The sequence below is a fragment of the Fukomys damarensis genome, unplaced genomic scaffold, assembly GCF_012274545.1.
Source record: "Fukomys damarensis isolate Sample0158 unplaced genomic scaffold, DMR_v1.0_HiC HiC_scaffold_39, whole genome shotgun sequence".
Taxonomy (NCBI): Eukaryota; Metazoa; Chordata; class Mammalia; order Rodentia; family Bathyergidae; genus Fukomys; species Fukomys damarensis.
Window position 1 is genome coordinate 99692637 of NW_022900951.1, and position 15558 is coordinate 99708194.

Here is a 15558-nt window from a genome sequence, read left to right on the forward strand (position 1 = left end):
AATTACTACATTCTCGCTCTGTAAAAGCTGTTTTCTGTATAATATGTCCTCTGCGTATTTTATAAGCCTTTAAAGGTATTTCTTCACTTGAAAAATACATTTTTCTTTGTTTTCAAAACAGGAAGCCATTTCTTGCCAGGGCTAAACAAACTTAAATGCTGACAGATTCTGAAAATGCAAAAAAATCTTTCCTGCTTTTTCCAACTTAGCAAAATGGACTGTCTCAGAGCTTTCAGAACCCAAATAAACTCAGCTGAAGATGCTAAAAATATGATGATAAGGGGCTAGGGTTGCAGTTCAGTGTTAGAGCATTTGTCTAACATGCTTTGGTATGTTCAGACCCTTGGATCCATCCCCAGTACTCCAAAAATATTAACAAAATGAAATATGATGATTGACATTAAGCTCTTAATAATGGCTAAAATTTCTGAGCATTTCTCACAGGCCAGATATTATTTTCTTCACTTTATCCCATTCAACCCTCAAAATGTCTTTAATAAAGTATTGTTATTATTATCATCTCCATTATACAGATGAGGATGGTGAGACCCAAGTAGATCAAATGAGTTTAATGCAAGATGTAATTGGAGGATTTTGAACTCTGACAGAGTATCCCTTGCTCGAAGCCATAACTGCATGGCTCAAAAGGAAGAAAATAAGTATAACCCATACATATAGTTTCATTCCCTCTCAGACAATACAGTTAAACATTTTATGTTGTGTGATCACCTTTCAGTAAAATACCTATTCTCTAATATACATAAATATTACTGCTTCCCTTAAAGAATAAATCTGCAAAGCCATACTCTTAAGTGAAATAAATAAGATGCACATATGTAAATACTGAAAAGTTTCTCTGGTATGAGGAACTGAAAGTGTAAATAAGATACAAATTATATAACTGACAATGTGAAATAGGAAGAAAGGAGCTAAAGATGATGGGGAAGTGGGAAGGGTAGGGGAAAGGAAATGAGGAACAAGAAAAAATATAAGAAAAGGAAAAAAAGGAAACAAAGTGTTTGCAAATAGGGGAGAGTGGAGGGGGTGAAGGGAGGGCAGGGGAATGGGGAAAAATGAGAACAAAGACCTGTCATGCAAAGGTACAAGATGAATGTAACTGTACTGTATGCTTAAAAAGTATCAATAAACTCAATAAGAAAAAAAAGAATAAATCTGCTTTAGCTGAGTTGGTGAAGGAGATTTATAAAATAAAAACAAAATATTTTTCAATGCCTTAGTCAGTCTATAATGGCGGTGGAATGGCCATTGAGTTTCTATGATGGTATAGAGTCAGATAACTGTCCCTTGACCTTTGGGACCACACAAAGTATTTGGGATGTCAGAATACATACACATACACACACACTATAAATGGCATGTAGGGTGACAGAGAGGCTTCCCGTCCTTTATTTCAGCTCTATCACTTAAAGCTGTGTGACCTTCAGCAAATCACTTAGTCTGTGTCTTATTTCCTTCAGCAGTAAAACTGAAATAATAATAGTACCTACCTCAAAGGGGGAGGGTACTGAGATTAAATGAGATAATATATTAAAGTATTTAGCATATGGCTGACACATAGAAAGTACTTGATAAGTAATAACTCATATTATAATTCTTTTCCCTTGACACATAAATTGTTATGTTGTACAGCTAAGGCTTCAGTGAAGTAGTGAAAGGTGGCAATTTGAAGCAGGGGAGTGCAACATTATGTATGTTTCATTAACACTTCAACTTTGCTCCAAATAAATCTGCAAAAGTTTGATCCCAGTTCAGGGCATGTTATGAAAGGATATCACACTGAAATATTAGGGATTTGGAAAAGTCAAATATATCAGTTACAGTTCACTAGAAGAACAGACCATATATACATATGGTATATGTGTATATGGGATATAGATAGATAGATAGATAGATAGATAGATAGATAGATAGATATAGATACATATACACACTAAATAGGCTTACAATGGATATCTGTGGAATCATGAGTGGAAGAAGGCAAAATGGTCATCAGCATACTGGAGAGCCTGTGGGTTTAGTTGAATGTCAAAGACCTAGATTTCACTGCATTCCTTGTAAGTTTGTGTCAGAAAGCTGATAGTTCTGCATTAGAAGGCTGAAAAGTCTGTGCTGCAAACCTGAAGGAACTGGTGACAAAGGTCCAAAGGCAATGGTGAGCACTGGAGCACCTCCAAAGAACCAAGGGAAGACTTCCTTCTTCTTTCCCTGTTTTATTCCATCCAGGCTGCAAGCCTGCTAATTGATGCCATTAACATGCAGGTTAGATCTTCCTTTCTCAGTTTAAGGCCTACACGTCAATTATCCAAAGTCACACCCAGAACTCTGCTCCACTAATCCAAGAGATATTTCTCAATCCACTCAAGTGCGCATATCACAATGAAAGATCACACGAGATACTTCCTTATTTGAGTGTTGACAGAGAAATTTTGAGAAACAAGCATTCTAAAACTGCATCTTTTTATTCAAAGTATTCTGCCCTCTAAATTATAGGGAACTGTATTTTATTTTTAGTACAGTATGTAAAAAGTATCATTAAAATAACAAAAATTTCAACTTTGACTTGAAAAAAATTATTTGATTCAAATTTCCTTTAAATGGCAAGCACCCGTCCTCGGTTTAAAATAGAATTTGATTTACCTAAATCACTTTTCTACTCCAATTTTTAAATGCATGACTACTGCATAAAGCAAGTTTACCTACATTATAAGGTGTAGAAGCAAATTTCTGATGTCCATTTCCACATTATCAGTGTTTACCACCCAGCCTTTTATCACGCTGTGGCCAGCTACGGAGAGAGTAAGCCAATCTCTATGTTCTTGAGGTCTTGATGTTCTTGAGTCTCTTAATGGGGCCATCTTCTGCCAAATACATTATAGGACATACCAAATACTTTTATCTTATAGAGCTTAACAAAAAGAGGAGAGAGATGAGTACGGTTGATAGTGAGGGGGCAAGAAAAGTTATTCTGCTTTTCTCCCTGTAGTTACACCTTCTACACTGCTCCGCCATTCTCTGCATTTCGTAAGCATAATGTATGACCACTGCTCTCTAAGAATTTGCCATATTTAATCACCTAGTCAGACGAGGATTTAGTCTGTTTTTTCTGTCTTCCACAAAATCAGAAACTTTTTCTCCCTTGCATTCTTCATGATGCAATTACCATAACGTTAAAAAGAACACCAATGGGCCTTGCTTTTGGTTAATTCAAACACTATTTAGCATGTCTTAGGTTCCAGGAATTGTTCTGGATGCTGAGATTATAGCAGGAAACAGAACAGATAAATTCTAGGAATATATAGATGTCTTTCATAATAATTCTATAAATCTACATTTTTGTTCTTTCATCTAAATACTATATGGAAACAACACTTTGAAATACTAGTATTACCATAATCAGCAACCATTTATTGGGACTACCTTATCAATATTTTTTCTCACTGTGATACATTATACCAGTCTATAAATGTTATGCCAAATAATAAATTATATAAAAGAAAAACCTGCCCTCTTAGAGTTTGCAATACTAAATAGATAAACAAAGTTAATTAACTCTCAGAATAAAAATAAAAACTTACAGTGTATCTCAATATCAAGAAGTTAGCCCCCTCAAATTTTACCCCAGTTAGAAGAACAGTAAATATGGGCAATTTTTTAAAATATGGATTATTTTGGAAATGTAGACATCCCATTCATTCATATGTTTTTTAATTATTAAGTTTATTGGTACATTTTAGATCTACAATTCATTTACATTCATCATTGGGATCCTGTACCTTTACATGACTTACCTTGGTTGGTTCTTATTTTTCCCCATTCCCAGGTCCCCTTCACCTCCTTTACTCTTCCCTGTTTAAAAACATTGTTTCCATTTTTTTCCTTTCTCATATTTTTTCTTTTCCTTTTTTACCTTTCCCCTACTCCTCCCACTTCCCTTACTCTTTTAGACCTTTTCTTCCTATTATACAAAGTCAATTATACATTTTGATCCTTGTTTATATTTTGAGTTTTTCACACCAGAGAAACTATTAGACATTTACAAATGTGTGACTTATTAATCTCACTTAAGAGTGTGGTCTCAATGTGCATCCACTTAGCTATAAATGTCTGTAGTTTCTCATTCTTTTTGTCTGAGTAGTACTCCATTTTATTAAAACACACACACACACACACACACACACACACACACACACACACCTTCTTTATCCAGTCTCCAGTTGTGGGCAATTGGGCTGTTTCCAAGTTTTAGCTATTACAAACTGTGCCACTATAAACATGGGTGAGCATATATATCACTGTAAATTCTTTTAATCCTTTTGGGAAGATACCCAGCAGAGGGACAGCTTGGTCAAACCTGGACTTCTAATCCTAGTTCTTTGAGGTATCTCCATATTGATTTCCACAGAGGTTGCACCAATCTACACTCCCACCAACAATGAAGAAGGGCTATTTTCTCCACACAACCTCACCAACATTTGTTATTGGTTGATTTCCTGATAGCAGCCATTCTTTCAGGGGTGAGATGAAATCTCAGTGTTGTTTTCATCTGCATCTCTCAAATGACCAGTGATGTTGATCGCACTGCTCCTCTAAATCCAAAACGAGTTTGAGGTAACCTAAAGTAAAAGGCACAAAATTTTATTATTTTGATTTATTACACATAAATCTCAAGGAAAATTCAAGTAATGTATTGAAAGAGAAAAATAATTTGCAGTAGTCAAGAAGTCACTGTGGCTTTCTACTTGAATTTGTCTGCAATTATTAGAAATTTCCACAAGGTGGTGGTCATTATGCCTTAGCTTATAACTAAATCAGCGTGGGCAGGTATCATGGGTATGTTTTACTTGAAATGAAGATATTCTGTACTACTGCAAACTCAACATTTTGTTCCTCATACCTTTGTGTCAAAATGCACAATTAAAGAGCTTAGGGTGTTTTCATAAAACCTGAAAAAATTAAGATGGCCTGTGAACCCATGAAAGCCTTCATTTATTAATTTAATCAGCATACTCTTACTGAGAAGCCTCTGGGTACCAAGCATTGTACATAGTATTTAAAAATAAATTTTATGTGCAAAAAATGTCAATAAAGAAAGCATCCTCAATAAGGAGGAAAATCAATTCTCATTTTAATTTAATAATGGGAAATATGAAATTACTTTTCATTTGACATCCTTTGACAGATTCGTTTAAGGGTGTCTCCTTTAAGGTTTGTATGAAACTCTTCTAATTTTTATTTTCATTAAACGTGGGAATACTAGTAATACTTACTTCAAAGGATTGTGAGAATTAAATGAAACAGTATGTTTAAACCATTTAGCAGAATGCCTGGCGTGAAGTAAAAAAGTAAATGTCAGCTATCAGTATCATTGCCATAATCAACATGATTATTGTCTTCAATATCATTATTGCAGTCATCATCATGAAAAAATAAGTTAATCTATAGATACCAGAAGCATGAATAAAAGAAATTTAGAATTGGGAAGAAGTCATCGCTTTCCCTTTAACAAACTGTGACACTGTTTTGGCTTCTGCATTATATCCTTAAAGGAAGAAAAGGCTTGTTCCTTTTGTTTCATTGTGTTTTGTCTTTTAAGGCATTGCCTCACGTGGACTTTCCCAGTGTAGTACCTCTAGATGTAGAATGATTTTCCCCCTAGGGAACTCAATTTGAGTTTTGATATCAAGGTAAGTAAGATCGGTAAGGCCACCTTTGACTAGCCTCCTGCCAAGATACAGTGATTCCAAGTGATTTTCTCTTGCTTTGTAATATTGAATTTCTCTCGGGACTGGATCTGCCCACTGAGGGAGGCCAGGAAAATCAGTGAGAAACTGTTTGAAGCTGAAATGCTTCCTCCTTTGAGGAAGCCCCTTCAGGCCCCTTGAAGCTTGCAAGCCCTTTGGTGAATAAACTCTTTCCCTAGGGCCTGGCATCAAGAGCCCAGGGGATTGAAGAAGGACATGCTGCATCCTACCTGCTTCTCCTCAGGAGCAGGTATTGGCCTCATAAGCAAGATCTGTGTGATTGCACAGGGTCCTATGCTAGAAAGGGCCATGATGTGTTTAGTACTTTGCTATGTCTCTCATGGAACAAATTCTTATTAATGTTTGAACAAGGGGTTCACCATTTGTATTTTGCTCTGAACCTTACAAATGACCTAGCCAGTCCTGGCTGCCTGGATGAGTTTTTAAACACTGGTTGACCCTTGCTTGTGTCCTCCATCATTCTTGCTGCTTACCAGAGGCCTTATCACTTTCTATACTTTGGTTGTAGTTCAGTGAGAAGCAATTTTCTGCTTAACTCTGAGCTCTGCAGATAGATAGTTTCATAACTGCAAATTCATCTCCATATTTTCTCCAAACAAAAAAATAACAATAACAGTAATAATATTCCTTGAAGCATTGATAACTATTTATAGGCATTGTAAGTACTTGCAGCAGGTTAAAGCAAAAGAGGCAGCAGAGGGAGTCAGAAAGCCTGAGCTTCTGCATGAGATTTTGGAAAATAACTGATATCTGCCTTGCCTCAACTGTTTACCAGGAAGCTATTGCAATGGAATATCTAGAAAAGTGAAAGCAGTAAAAGTAGTCTTAGAAAGTTTACCTTTCCTGATGATTCTATGACTTGAGCTAATTCGCTTTACCAAGTTGCAAGCCACAGTACTGAGTAGATAGTATCTGTCTGCCCTTTGGCTTCTCTCTCTCTCTCTCTCTCTCTCTCTCTCTCTCTCTCTCTCTCCCTCCTCCTTCCCCCATCCCTTCTCCTTCTATCTCTTCTATCTCTAATGCTTTATGCCTTATATGGAAAGGTTAATGAGATGTATCAGCAGTTCACAGGTAAGAACAGTGAGGCTCAGACACTTTAAACAATTGCCTAAAGTTACATTCACAGTAATTTGGGCAGAACTGGAGTTAGAATCTAAGTTTTCAGTTTCCTGGTCAAATACTCATGTTTCTTAAGAGGTATATATAAACCATTTTGTTTTTTAAAACTTCCATTCTGAATACATAGGATTTGGGCTTCACAACAGTGGTACCATTGATATTTGAATAATCCTTTATTGAGGGGAGGGCTACCTTGTCCTTTGTAGGAGGTTTAACATACCTCTGGTTTCTAGACACTAGACACAGCCTCACCTCCTCTAGTCTTGATGATCAAAAATATCTCCAAACATTTCTTCTTGCCTGTTGGTGGCAGTGGTTGAAATCACATTCAGCTGATGATCGCAGCACAAGAAAGTTTTGGCAAAGTTGAGTAAACTAAAAACTCCCTCCAAATTTGTATTTCCTCACACTAGATTTTCTTAAACTATTGCTTATCTGTATTTACAAAAAGAGATCCACTGATTTTCACTTCATAGGTAATCATCCAGAAAAGTGTGAAACCGTTAATATATTTTTCTTTCCCCTCAAAATGTTATGTGTATAAAATTGACGTCACAAAGATTCCACAGGATATGCCCTCAACACACAGATTATAGCAGATTAAACTTTTTAAAAAAGGCAATTCCCTTTTAAGAATTACCCACAGGCAACTATCTTAAAATTTAACTATTTCCAGTTACTTTTTCATTCCAGTAAGTATTCTGAATTCTCCTTCAAAGCAAAACTGGGGATTGAAATAGAGTTATTTCTCAAGACAGCTAAAGCCAAACATCCAAATGTCAAATTGGGACGCGGAAATTAACCGGTGGAAATGGTATACCAGCAGATTACAAGTGTTCACTCAGCCCTTAAAGCAACTGCATATAGCCCATATTTCCTCAGCTAGGTAAACCGTACACACTCTCACTCAAGCTGGGCTACTGTTAGGGGTGAAGAGTGAAAGGGGACATTACTAATAGTTGTTCCATAATGATACGCATAAACTGAATGCTATTGGGCAACCGAGAATGTATGTTCATGTTCTTCCTAGCCTTAGATCGCTCTTACAAACACACCACAGCCAGAGCCCTGCTGTACTAGGTAGGTATTAATTCATGACAAGGTACCACACAGCCCCAGAGAATTAAAAGCACAGCGATTCATCATTCCTCACCCATGTGCAGCTTGGTTGGGATACAGGTGATCTACACTGGGCTAACCGGGCAGTTTTGCCACAGTGGTATCTGGTATGGCTCTACCTTTCACTTCAAGTCTGACTCAACTGAAACGGCTACTCTACATGTGTTTCGTCCTTCTTGGGCCACCAAAGTAGATGTTACATATTCTTCTCATAACACTGACTGAAGTGAGGTTGGTAGCAGAAATGCATGAGTTTTCGTAAGACACAACCTAGAATAGGTGCACTGTTGCATCTTTCCATATGCCATTGGCTAATGAAAGACACGTGATAAAGTTTGAGGGCAAAAGAGATGCCAACAGTGAAACCAGAATAAAACTATGGATTCAGGAATGGGTAAAAAATCAGAGAGCTTGTTCATGTGTTTCACGTATGCCAACCCCATTACCCCACCCACACACAACTCCATCATGGGAGAAGAGTCTATTTGCCGCAGGTATGTTGTCTGCCATGATACTACCCAGTTCTGAACATCCAGGCCTGCAAGTTTTAGGATCAAGAATCAACTTCTAGTTTTTATAAGTATTACCCCAAAATGGAAATGTTCCTAGTTCAGTATAAAGCATAACTCTTCAAACAATTGGCTCCCAGAATTCATCAAGGTATCTAAAATTATCATATGTATTCAACTTGTAAACCCTGTCCAAGTACTTGGGAGATAGTGTTAGCTTAAGTTGAAAGATTAATTTCCCCCTGACTTGCCTATAGTGTTTCACGGTGATGGGTTTTAACATTCCCAGAGGGGTAAAAAGGAGTACATTAATAAAAATGTCAACAATATCATCTCTGGGAAGTAACCTGGAATAATCCACAGTAAATTAACACTTCCCATCAGAGAGATGTTGCATCTTAGAAGAATGTCACTTTGTGAGGAATGGGAGTCCCGAAATCATGTGATTTCCATCTGTAGTTTTCAAGCCCATTCAGTGCCCACCAGGGTATAATTACTTGCTAAGATGTACCCACAACCACAGTATATATATTTTTTATGATTCAATTCTCTCATATCTTTAGTCCCACAGCATGGAGGAGACTCTGGTCTGGTGGATAGAGCCCTAGAAGGATAAGAAACTTGATTCACCACCACTTGACTTCGTGAGCTTGGGCTACTTGCTTAACCTCTCAGATTATTCAGTTTGATAATCTATGGACTGACACTTCAGATCTCTGAGGAGGAAGTCATTAGGTCCTTATCTGAATATCTCTGGAAGCCTATCTGTCTCTACCCCTCAGAAAATGAATTATCTAGTACTTTCACACTCTGGATAATATGATTCTCTCGAGAGCAAAACTATATCTCAGGTACATGCACCTTGAAGTGAACTTAAGGAACTGAATTATTAAAGTAACAGAAAGATTTAACCACTGAGCTTTGTAAGAATAACAGACCAAAGACAAGACTATTTCAGCAAGTCATCAGGGTCCTACAGATATTTCAAGTATAAAATTATTACTTTCTGTAATTCTCAGGGAGCAGATCTTCAGGAAGATAGGGATTTCAATGTTTATTGTGGTGGTTTTCCAACCTTTGTATCTTTCTCACTATGTGTCAATTACATGGTGTGTTGAGAAAGGGAGACCTGAACCTATGCTAACTGTATAGATGGAACATAATATTGTCCCCCATGCTATGGTGATTGACTCAGGCAATTGAGGACTTGGCATGGCAATACCTGGTCAATACAGGATGAGCCATAAATGGTGGTATGATTTAGTTTGACCCATACAAAATATGATGCAGATATGAAACAAAAAATATTAACAGCTATTTTGCCATCATGAGGGAAACTGAAAGGAGGGAGGGAAGAAATTAAGTTCTGGATAAAACTATCCAACAACTGAATAAATTCTCAAGCCAGCCCTATCTCTTGCCCTTCCCAGTATATGAGCCTATGTGTTTCCATAATTGTCTAGCTTTAGTGAGTGTATTCTTGTCTGCTGCCTGAAACATCCTAACAATATAAGAGCTGAAGGGGATCAAGCCATGGTCCCCATCTCTAGCGGTGAAGGTGGTGTGAAAGTTCCAAGGAGGAAGGTGGTAGAAGTGCAAATTTGAAAGTAAAAAACTCCCTTCTAATAACAGTGCCTCCTGAGAGCTTCTGGAGATGTCTTCGGGGCAAAAATTGAGTTCTACTCTGGAAGACATTGGTATAGGAAAAGACTTTATGAACAAATCCTCAGTAGCACGGGAACTAGCAGAAAGAATCAACAACTGGGATCTCATCTTACTAAAAAGCTTCTGTACTTCAAAAGAAACCATTAGCAGAACTAAGAGACAATCTACAATGTGGGAAAAAATTTTTACCAGCTGTACCTCAGACAAAGGACTATTATCAAGGATATATAAAGAACTCAAAACAATCAGTCCCCCCAAATATAAAGACCCGATCCAAAAATGGGCATCCGAAATGAACAGACATTTCTCATACAAAGAAGTGAAAGCAGCAAGAAAATATATGAAAAAATGTTCCACATCACTGGTCATTCGAGAGATGCAGATGAAAACAACACTGAGATTCCACCTCACCCCACAAAGAATGGCTGCTATCAAGAAATCACACAATAACAAATGTTGGCGGGGTTGTGGGGAGAAAGGAACCCTCCTCCATTGTTGGTGGGAGTGCAGACTAGTGCAACCACTATGGAAATCAATATGGAGATACCTCAAAGAGCTTGGACTGGAGGTTCCATTTGACCCAGCCATCCCTCTGTTGGGTATCTTTCCAAGAGAACTAAAAGAATCATATCACAGAGAAGTATGTGCACCCATGTTTATAGCGGCACAGTTTGTAATAGCTAAATCTTGGAAACAACCTATTTGCCCATCCGTTGGAAACTGGATAAAGAAGTTGTGGTTTTTCTATAAAATGGAATATTACTCAGCCATAAAGAGCGAGAGAATAGATTCATTCATAGGAAAATGGATACATATTGAAGATATACTCCTAAGTGAAATAAATAAGTCCCACATGTGTAAATACCAAATAGTTTCCCTGGTGTGAATATTCTGCAACAATGCATAAGATTCTAATAAGATTACTGACATTTAGAAATGGGAGGAAAGGAGCTAAAGGTGTAGGGAAGGTGTGATACGTAGGGGAAGAACAAAAAGGGAAAAGAAAAAAATGTGAGAGAATGAAAAGATGAAAATAAAGTGTTTGTAGATGGGGAGGGGAGGAGGGGGTGAAGGGAGGGCAGAGGTAAGGCGAAAAAAATGAGAGTCAAGACTTGCCATGTAAAGGTACATGATCCCAACAATGAATGTAACTGTACTGTATCCCTAAATGTACCAATAAACTCAATAAAAAAAAATTGAGTTCTAACACTGTTACCATGTATTAAAAAGCAACCCAAGCTGGAAATCATTTGATAAGCTTTTGCTCCCTTGTCTATTGCTCACTTAGTGTGACTGTCTCCAAGTGAAGTTGGAAAACAGAAAGTTGCTATAGACACGTTTCTAGGCATATTAAACCAAAACTCCTAAGGCTTCTTCTCTGACTTACACATATACTCCTACCAGAAGCATCTCCAACTTGGCCTGTGCTTAGAATTTCAACTCCTCAAGGCTGTGGATTTCTTCAGCAATACCAAGACTGACACCCACAGTGAAGATTTCTGAAGAAGTTTCTGGAGGTCTGGTATAATAGAGATGTGATGACAGAGAACTAGGATGATGGACCCAAGTTTGCTTAGATGTTACACCCAACCTAAATGAATCCCCAGATATAACATATTCTCAAAGCATACGGGGATGGAAATGCAAGAGACAAGCACAAAAATCAATTTACCTAGCTTACTTCCTTGATTAAAGTACAGGCTAAAGTTTGGATGATTTTTCTAGCCCTAAAATAATCCCATCTCATAGAAGCTTAGGATGATAGAACATAAAAGCAGGAAGAATGCTTAGAAATCACTTTGTTCTGTTTTCTCTGTTTAACGTTTGGGGATTGAATCTGGGATAAGCTAAGTACTTTGTTCCATATATTTAAACACCCTCCTCCGTGCTGCCATGGAACCTGTTTTCAGATCACTTACCATATTGCATTGTCATTGCCAGTGAATGCATCTGCTCTTCTTCTGAATTTGAAATTCATTGAAAGCAGAAACTGTGTCTTCCTTCCTTTTATTCCTAGTTCTTAGAAGAGTCTGTCATATAGCAGGTGGAAGTGTTTGTTGAAGAAATCAAAGTTTCAAGTCAAATGATGAAAAAATTATCTTCCCATTAGGTATAGGCTATAGCTTAGCTTCATTGTCTTTAAAAGGTACAGAAGTTACCTTCCAATGAATCAGGGTAGTTTCTGTTGCTATTTTATTTAGTTGTAAGGTATCAAGTCAATAAGTATGAGACGCAAAGTATGGCATAAATTCCACTTCATACTTTCAAACTCCACTCACCAATATTTGTTTCTGCTTATCCAAATACCCTATCCTAAGCCTGAAACAAGCAAAATTGTCATGAAGAGAAGTACTATTTTCAAATTTTAATAAGAACTGTAAGCAAGTATTTTTATTACTTAAACTGTTTATTTTAAAAGTACAAACCATAGGTTCTAATACTAGAAGGTAATCTGAATCCAGTGGGGATACCTCTTAACCATTGTGGGAAAACTAGATTTGGAGTTTGTTGGCAAATTCTCTTGGCTATAATGCTGCTAGTATATTCTCTAGCCTCTCACTTGAAAATCAGAGATGAAGTTCAAAAAGTGTCTCATTGCTTAGGTAAGAGACCTATTGCTAAAGAATTTGCATGTATTATACAGGCTTTTCAACCGGCAGCAATATGCTTAGTCTACCACTGTGCCTCTGCTGGCTCAGTTGAGACTAGCCCAACTCTGCCAACAGCTGCTACTGACAGCTAAAAGTTGAAAGAGTGGCAGCAGATGAAAGAGAAGGAAAAAGGTAGTGGGCAGGGGAGGATGAAAACAGAAGGGATGGGTGGCATTTACATTGATGACTTCAATGGAGGAATTTTCAAGTGCAGAGGCACTGAAATGTTCTACATTCTCTCATCTTTTGTTAATGAGACGAAGTAGGTTTCTTCAAGCCAAATGACGGTGAAGGTTGCCACAAGATTTCTACCTCTTTTCATGGCTGGCCAAGCATATATGGGGACCTGGCTACTTTCAGGAGTCAAATGAGGTGTGCTGAAAGCTATTCACCACCTGAAATCAAAAGTGAAACCTCCGCATTGGAGTCACTGCTTTGGGTCAAGGCATTACAAGCGCCTATTAAAATGCAACTATGTTATCTAAAAGGAGGAACACATAGTGCCTGGCACAGAAAAGAAGTTCTCTAAATGTGACATATTTAATATTAAATTGTCCCTGCTTGCCATCAGAACTTTAGTAAAGATTCATCAACCAGATTTTCTATTGCCTCCTGGGGCCTTGAGAAGCTACAATGGAAAGATTTTGATGTAGAACACTGAAAAAATTGCTAGCAAAATCTGAAATTTCAAGGACCATGGAGAAAGGGGATGACAGTACAAGGAGCATTTGGAGAAAAGAGGGCAAGTGCTTGTAAAAGGTGAGACAAAAGGGAAGAAGTTGGGAAAATCATTTTTATTGATTCTTCTGTGAGCCAGACACTGAATTAGATACCTTCACATTCATAATTTTATTTACTCTTCACAATCATCCTATAAAGAAAGAAGTATTAATATTTCCACTTTGAAGATGAGAAAACTGGGGAGCAGGTTTTAAAAGTTGTTCAAGGTCACACACTTCCTATATTTGATGAAATGTAGACTTGAACTCTGACCTATCTCCTAGGCTGCTGCTCCTGCCGGATGCTGTCACTTTACGTTGTCAAGGTGTAGTCAGCCATGTCTCTGCCACCCCTTTGCCCCTCTCCCTTCCATTGGAAGAATGATTCTCCTCTGACTCCCGGGTTTCTCCTTCACTACTGGCCATGGACTGTCAAAATGGAAACAAAAGATTTCTGTGGGTGACAGGGCAGGAAGAGGTTATGCACTATCAGAATGGACAGAAATTTGGGAAGAGCCTAGAGCCGATTTTCTGGTTGCTAAAGGGTTTTGAACCCATTAGTTTCAGGCTTTATCTTATGTTTTGTCAAATTGAAGGTTCTGGAGGAATCACGATATTAGCTGGGTCCCTCAACCCCTGTTTCTATATCTTGCCCTATGTGTATCAGTCTTCATGAAGCTTCACTAACCACTTAGATCAGGAGGAGAGGAATAGCAGGTGTTGGGAGGATAAAGTCTGTGCTTTCCAAGTAGCTTTGGGGTAGGAGTGAAAGACTTGGGAGATAAAAAGCATTCCTTTTTCTCACCACTAGAGACTGTGGCTAAGGAGAGGAAATCTGGCCCAGGAGGTTTATACACAAGATAGCATCTCAGTGAGACCACCCAACACTGGGATCCAGGCTGGACTCTGACTTCATAGGTTCTTTCCTCCTGTAGATCAGAGAGAGGAAGGAGAAAGGGCAGGATGGGTAACCTCTGGGGCCATTACTGGGGTCTGAGAAGGTACATTCAGATGCAACAAAAAGGAGCAAAGCAACTAATGAACAGTTTCCTCCAATCTTAACTTTGATCCCCACCCCCAATCCGGCTCATTAGCACATTTCTCTCCTAGGTCAGTGGAACTCAGCCTTCTTTTCATTAACCTTTTAGTTACCACCTCCATACACATACTTTTTTCCTATTCTCCAAAAATGTTCGCACCGCACTGCCCATCTCAACCCCTGAGCCTTTCAAACCCACCTCAACACTGAGGTGGGGGGAGCGACACACCCCGCCAAGCTGCGGGGATGTGGGTGGGGGTTGTTCACTCTCCCTCGGATCTCTGCTGTAAAAACTGAGCGGTAGAGACCGAGCATGCGCAGCATCTTGGGGCGCATTGTGATGGGAACTGCTTCTCGAGTCTACAAAGACTCCGGAGTAACCACTAACAGCCCTCCCAAGACCCCCTTCTTTAAGACAGACACCCAAAAGCAGAGGCAATGCAGCTTGAAAGCCGGGTCCACCTGAGGACTGGTGTATTGATCCCATTTTCCGTGTTGACAAACGCCAGCGCCTAGGCTTTGCAGTCCAGGCTGCAGTTTGCAGCGGTGCTAAGCGGTGTGCGGCTTTGATTCCACGTCAGATCAACTTTGATCAATATCCCTCTACCGGCCCAATTGGGAGAGTCCAATTCATGGGCTCTGAGCCTTTTCGCTCTTTCTTTCTTTTTCCCCTCTTTAGACCCCACCATCTTGGGGGGGTGTCTCGGGCATTTTTAAATAATTTATTTTTCTTATTTCTTTATCTCCTTCCTTTGTTTTGGGGTATTTGTTTGATTTTAGTTTTCAGTGTTTTGTTTGTTTCTTGTCTTAGATTCTCTCTGTCTCTGTCTCTCTTCTGTCTTACTCTGTCTCTCTCTCTCTGTCTCTCTGTCTCTCTCCCTGTCTCCCTCTCCCTCTCTCTCTCTCTCTCTCTCTCTCTCTCTCTCTCTCTCTCTCTCTCTCTCCCCCCCCCCT